Raw genomic sequence first — 7,530 nt, forward strand, 5'->3', positions numbered from 1 at the left:
AGTATATATGATCACAACTTATTGTGACCCGATGTCTTTAGATTTTTTCAGTTCTTGATTACGTAGAAGTGCCAATATAATACATTGAGAGACGGACTTAGAATATTAACTTTATGGGTTTGGAATATTAATGAATCCATTTTCCATTTGAGTTATTGGGTGCTGAATTTAATACTCGTACATTTTTAATAGATTTTTTTAACATATATACAAGGTCTGAGCTGAAGATACTGTTTTTTTCGCAGTCTATATATACATGACTTCGTTGAGTTCTCCCACATTGGTGGGATAAGCGGTCGTTGGTCTCCTTATATGGCTTGGGCAATCCTCCTCCCTCGGAACTTACTTTTGGGGTTGAGTTAGACCCAAGATTCATTCGTTACAGGCTTTACTTCATAATTATGTATCCTTATAAATACATCTTTCATTGAAAAATTAGATAAGAACGGGGAGGTTCGCGGTTCCCCTTAAAGGTTTCCACGTTAAAATTATTTGTTGTTCTTTTTTGTCATTATAGCTCGAATTCTCGTTGCCACATACTACTAGATTTCATTGTAATTTTCTTAAAATGTGTCCAGAAATTAGATAACTTATAAGGTAATGATATAGCTAAACACTAATCGTGATACACTTGATAAAAATAGTAAATAACTTAGTATTTATTACTCCCTCCGGATTAAAAAAAAAAAGTCCACTTAGCTATTTATAAACCCCTTAAGAAAATACTAATTCATAGACAAAAATAGGTAATTTGACTAAACTACCCCTAATTAAATAGGCATTGGAATTTGATCATATAGCAATAGGACAAATATGAAAAACGATGTTAATTTTCTTGATTCTTAAGTTAAATTTCTTTTTTATTCAAGAAAAAAAGGCTAAGTAGCCTCTTGTTTTGATCCGGAGGGAGTAATAATTATAATTCCAGAATATACAATACAACTAGTTATTACATCGAACTTTTTGCTACAAGTTTTCACCTAGCTATGTAAGCTGTACGAAATGGAGAGGATAAGGTTCTTTTGGATTATTGGATTTCATGGTTTTGGGTCAATTTAATGTGAATTATGGATAGATTTCATATCAGATTTTTTTAACTCTTTTTCTTCTTGTCATTTTGGGAGGTGGGTTAGAGTTATACACTTGGTGTAGCTAATGCCATGTCAGAATTAGTTTAATAAAAATAGAAATTGAGATGATGTGGCAATGTGTCTGTTCGTCGAGGTCGTCTATCTGCCTTGCACATTAATTTGTGGCTAACAGAAATTCTTAAATTCAAAGAGGATTCATGGCTTATAAAAAAGTGTTTAACTTAAGTAGGCATTTGGCCATGAAAATCAAATATTTTTCACTTTATTTGGTATTTTGGAGTTAGAGTTGAAGATGGAGTTGTGTTTGGTTATAGCTTTTGCAAAAAATATTTGATTGTTTGAATGTATTGGAAGTGAAAAAAGTGAAAATAAGATTTTAATTGTTTTTCAAATTGCAATAAAGATTGTGACATATCTCATCGTGACCAGTGGTTTAGGATTCTGTTCCGAGGGAAAAGAAGAAAACAATTCAAAAATAGAAGAACAGTCTTGAAAGAAATTATTGTCGAAGCTCAAAGACTTGCTCAAACTATGGACTTCCAATTTCAACATCTGGTTTCGTGAAGCAAATCGGGTTGCATTGACCAATGAAGTATCAACAAACTTGATCATAATCTCTTCTGCTTAGGAGGAGCTACCAAAGAGTGACAGAGGCCCTTACAGATTGGACCAAATGCAAAAGACTCAAAAATAGGAAGCTTAATTTTTGGTGACTCTTGTGCTAGAAGCCTAATAAATAACTAACTGCATTAGGATGTTAATATAACCTGTGTATATTAGGTTGTACTTTTTTTATGTCGTTGTGAAGTTGGAGGCATGGATGTTAATCCACCTCTATGTAAAGCACTGGTTTTTTGGTGATAATGAAATATCCAGAAGGCTTCTGGGAAATTGGAATTTAAAAAAAAAAAAAAAATACAACTTCAAGTTGTATTTGGAATTTTCATGGCCAAACACTGATTTTCAAATAAAGTGAAATAATATTCCAGAATAAAGTGAAAAATTCTCACAGCGAAACGGGCCCTAATTATATACTAGTGTACTTGTCCTTATAAAAGAGAGTTAACATATGATGTATGAATATTAATATCATATATGAGTTATTTAACAAAAAAAAATTGTGAGAAATATTCTAGGTTAAATATGAAAAAAGTATAATTTAAATTGATAAATATGAAATTTGAATAGGGAAATCATATATAAGAACCCAACACAAATTTAGTGCCGGACCAGATTACTTCATAATATGAGAATTCAGATAAGATTAGAAAAATTAATATGATAAGAAATTTATATCTAAAAGCACTAAACTCTTAATCGAATATATATGATGAGAAAATTTCAACAAAGATCCATAGATATGAATAAAACACAGAAGATGTCAACCAGTAAATATTGTGTACTACTACACATATGTTCCTACTAATTGTTCTAAAAATAAGCCTTACATATTTCTCAATCTTCGTAACATTTTTACCTCAAACAAAGGGATAGTTGTATTGATTGGATAGCAAAATGAGAGAACTTCCAAATCTTCAATACTTCACAATAATTTTTTTAGACGTAAACGGACAAGTACCCAAATTATGCTTCTGCGTCACAAAAATATGGAAGTGTCTATTGCTTTGTTTTACAAGCATGACAAAAACTCAGAATCCCGTCATTCGTTCGTAAAACTGTCAGCTTCTGTAATATAGGATAAAATTTTAAAACACAAATTGAAAGAGCAATTGCTCAAGCAATGATTAAAGAATTCAACTATCAATTTTATAATACATGATACATATGAACAAATTAGCACTAATTCGTGTAGAAGCAAATAAACAAAACACAAAACACAAGTAACCCTTTTATCAGCAGCGTAAAGTATCACCAACCAAATGCTCGCTATCAAGACTAAATATTTGTTTGTCCTCTAATTCCAAAAGATGAGAAAGGATTCAAAAACTCATCAAAATGTAGTTTGGGTATTTCTATGGACCATTATGTAGTGATTTTGGATTTGAATTGATTGGTCAAATATTAGAAAGAAAAGGTATATCACAAATTAAAGTACACTTTAATACTCATAATTCTATAATTTATGTTCATTCTGTTCAAAGTCTCTTCCTCTTTTCTTATAGTTATTACGATAAAGATTATGGGCCCGCTGGGGTGGTCTTTAATTTTTACCCCTCAAAATGGTGGTCTTTAAATTTTACCCTTCAGGCAGAAATTCTGCCTTCATGCAGAATTTACACCTTACAGGCAAAATTTCTGCTCATGCGGCGAAATTTGGGCCTCGCGGCGAAATTTGCATGAACGAAGTCTCGCAAATGCAAAGTCTACCTTGCGAAATTCTACCTAGCGATTTTTTTTTTTTTTTACCTAAACTGGGGGTCGAACCCACAACCTCGGAATTTAGGCGAGGGGTATAAATTAAACATTACCAATTTGAAGGGCAAATTAAAGATCACCCCAAATGAAGGGCAATCCGCGCAAAAAAAAAGATATAATTAATGTGAAAGAGACTTCTCATTTAGAGCCTGTTTGTCCCTACGTTATTTTAAGTTTTTAAATTCCAAATTAATTCAAATACACAATAATTTATAATCAATTTACTAATAAGAACGTAATTTTAAGTTTTTAAATTCCAAATTAATTCAAATACACAATAATTTATGTCTCGTTTTTTGTATACAAAATTGATTATAAATTATTTTATGATAAGCTAAACTACAATCATAAGCTATAATTAAATAGTTAATAATCATTCTAAAGTTCGTTAGTATAACATACTCAAATAGTACATAAAATATTTAAATAGAAGAAAACATATGCAATTAATGAAGTATTGTTTGTTGCTACTTAAATTAAAACATTCAATTATAATAAACAACCTACCTGAGCAATCGCACTGTTTCTACTGGAGAAGAGCTTCAGATTGTCATATGTTTTTAACGTTGGTGGAAGAGAGCTGCTGGGTTTTAAAGATGTAGGGTGAGGAAGTGACGTGATGGAGAGGGTTAGGGTTTTATTAGAGTAAGGGTATTTCAGGAATTACAAAATAATATTAGGGATAGAATAGTAAAAGTCTTGGTCAAACTAAAAGTGCTTATAAGCTCAAAAATAATAAGTTGGGGAGACCAACTTATGGCTTATGGTTTATTTTTGGCTTATAAGCATTTTTATATTGACCAAATGCTAAGATAAATCGAAAAATGCTTATAAGCTGGTTTGACCAGCCTATAAGCATAACCAAACACCCTCTCAGTTAATTAGTAGATTATTGTGTTATTATACAGAGAGATGGTGGAAAAAAATGTCAAAAAAAGTAGGAAAAATAAATAAATATCAATGATAACCATAGAGAGGTGTCACATCACCTTGTATATGCCTAACTTTATATTATATAAAGATATAGTTAGTGTAAGAAAAATATTTAATATTATCATGTCACTTAGAAAATCAAAGTCTATAATAAGTGAATAAAAATCCTGGAAAATAACATTTATTCAACCGAAAAATAAAGCTTGTGTATATCTAGCTCGTGATACAATAAAGGTGATTTAACAAGCCTATTAAGGAGCCAAAAATAGAATAAAAAGTTTACTATATTACCCCTACTTATTGCTAAGTAACCTAATGATTGAAGTCAATAAAACATACTTAAAAGATTGTGCATCCACTAAGAATTTCTTGAACTTACCAACCCAATAATTAATAATAAAGGTAAAATATGAATGAAATGATAAATTATCTCTTGATTTTCCAAATTGAACAAGTAAAAATAAAAAACTATTCTTAATATACATGACAAATAAAAATGTACGGAGAGATTATTTTATTTTAATTTTCGAATTCCAACCCGTGTCTCTTTAATGCACATAATAAGCAGACCCTATGGTTCACAAAACTCTGCACATTAGGATCCTTTTTTCCTCTTATATACAGTCAAACTTCTCTATAATTGTCATTCGTTATAACAATATTTCAGTATAACGGCCTGATTTTCTCTGGAATTGATTTTTTGTGTTATATTTTACTTCTCTATAATAGCATCTACCTATAACAGCAGTGACATTCATTATTGCGGTACACTATTTGTAAAATTACCTCTCTATAACGGCCATACTCAAATATTGTGTCATAATATTTTATAAGAATGTATTATGTATACAAGATATTAAAATATTTATGGTGTATTATGTGATACAAGAACGGATACGCGAAAACGAGAAATTAAGAAGATAAACAAAAGGAAAAGAAAGATAGATAGATTGACACAAAAATAGGCACAATTAGGCAACCAAGGTTCTTCAATAACCAAGACCTCCTAATTACACTCTAGATAGCACCAACCTCTTAGGATGACCTCGAGGAATTGAATTCCCAAAGCTTAATCCAATCCTCTCACAATCAACAATCAACAAGAGCATACCAAAGGCCTCTCACAAGTTTCTCTCTCTAGAGATAACCCTAAACACTCAAATATTCATCAATTCATCAAAAGCTCCCCAAATGAAATGAAAAACAAGCTATACATACAAGCTTAGCAAAGAAGACTATTAGGCAATTACAATGCTACCCTTAATGAACTAAGGGCCTTGTTTGGCTAGTTTTCTTAGTGTAGTCTTCAATTCAAGGATTGGTCTTCAATGGCCAAACACGCCCCTCCTTGCATAGATGGCCCTCTAATCAACCTTGCATGCATGGCCTTCTTACAATCATAACCCTTCTTGCGCAAAGTAGCCACTTGCACAAATAGCCCTTTGCGCAATTAGCCATCCTCCGGCCTTGAATCACCCAATCTTGCAATTGTAGCCACTTTAAGAGGCAAGCCTTGGGCCTTGGACTCTTGACTTCTTCTCCCATGCTATGATCTCAAAGCTTCATCCTCCATGAATCCGCTTCCAACATAAATCCTTGGAGAAGTTTGAGTAGTTGAGTCATTTGTGCCATTTAGGATTGTATCATCCTCCCCTTCTTCAAAAGGATTCGTCCTCGAATCCGTACCTTGCAAAATATGGAAGAGAATGAGTACAAACCCTTTCACAAAACAAGCAAGGTAGTCATCATAAGGCCAATGATAATACCTAAAGTAAGCAAAGCATGCAACCAACATATTAAATGACTCACTTTTATGATATAACCAAGCATCAAATGGATCTAGAAAGAATATGTATCCAAATAATGCCAAAGACACTTGGCTATTCAAGTGATTTTGACAAAAGGGTAAATCAAAGAAACCAATGCAAATAGTAATCCCAACATGCAAGTCTACATTGGTCCTAGCAATTAAGAAGCATACATCCCCCCTTAAGTCAAGAAACAAGTGAAATCCCTCATGACTAAGTGTAATATCACCAATAAGCCCAACCCCAGTCAAAGGTCCAATCATCACACTAGCCCACCTAGAGTATACAAGATATTAAAATATTTATGGTAATCATCATTAATATCATGCACATAGTAAATTTCAAGTACGAATATCTAAAAGAAAAAAAAATTATAGCCCAAAATCCCATCACATAAAACCAATCAAGCAAAGGATGCTACCACTTATATGGAGTTTGACGCAACACTTCCAATCCTTGCAACTTACATTGATGAAGACATTATTGCACAAGTCATTGGAGTGAAAGAACAAGAGATATGGATGCAGAAGGTGACAATGAAAGTGCTGACGAAGAACCTCAACCTACTGATACTTGGGATGAGATAGAAGAGTCAATGATTAAGCTCTTAGACAAAAGCCAGCGCTATATGTATATTTTTGTTTCTGCTTTCAGAAAAATCTCAATTTGGCTATTTGTATATATTTTAGTACTATTATTGCTTGATAAAAAAAAAAAACTCTTAGACAACCTTCAAAGGAAAGCTATTGAATTCCCTTTTATTGAAAGTTTGGACAAAAATCTAAGTCAGTTCAAGCATTATATTATTACAAAGAGACCGAAAATTATGAAACAACCTACAATTGTAGAATTCTTAAATCAAACTTTAAATATTAAAACTTTTAATTAATTTCAAATGCATGTGTTCCTTAGATTATAATCTTTTATCGGTATGGTACAACTAGTTATGAATTTATGAGTAATTTATTAGTCTTTTTAATTTTAATTAATTAATATGAAAAACAATTAAGATTTTAAAATTAACAAGCATTTCTTTTCATTTACAACATAAAAGATACAGAAAAATAGTTTTTTGTGTATTTTTGTTTATAACTGCTAAATGAGATCTGAACATGAAATGCCAGTATATATACATAACCAGGGGCGGACCCACGTGATTTCAAGTGGATTCAATTGAACCCACTTCGTCCGGAAATTTACTGTTTAGAGAAGGAAAAATATTACTAAATCTCGTATATAAAAGCGATTGAATCCGCTTGATACAAGTTTTGGGTTTGGAGCAATGGTCAAGTGGGTTCATTCCAGAGTGACAATGCGGGATC

The sequence above is a fragment of the Lycium ferocissimum genome, unplaced genomic scaffold (genome assembly GCF_029784015.1).
Source record: "Lycium ferocissimum isolate CSIRO_LF1 unplaced genomic scaffold, AGI_CSIRO_Lferr_CH_V1 ctg2529, whole genome shotgun sequence".
Classification (NCBI taxonomy): Eukaryota; Viridiplantae; Streptophyta; class Magnoliopsida; order Solanales; family Solanaceae; genus Lycium; species Lycium ferocissimum.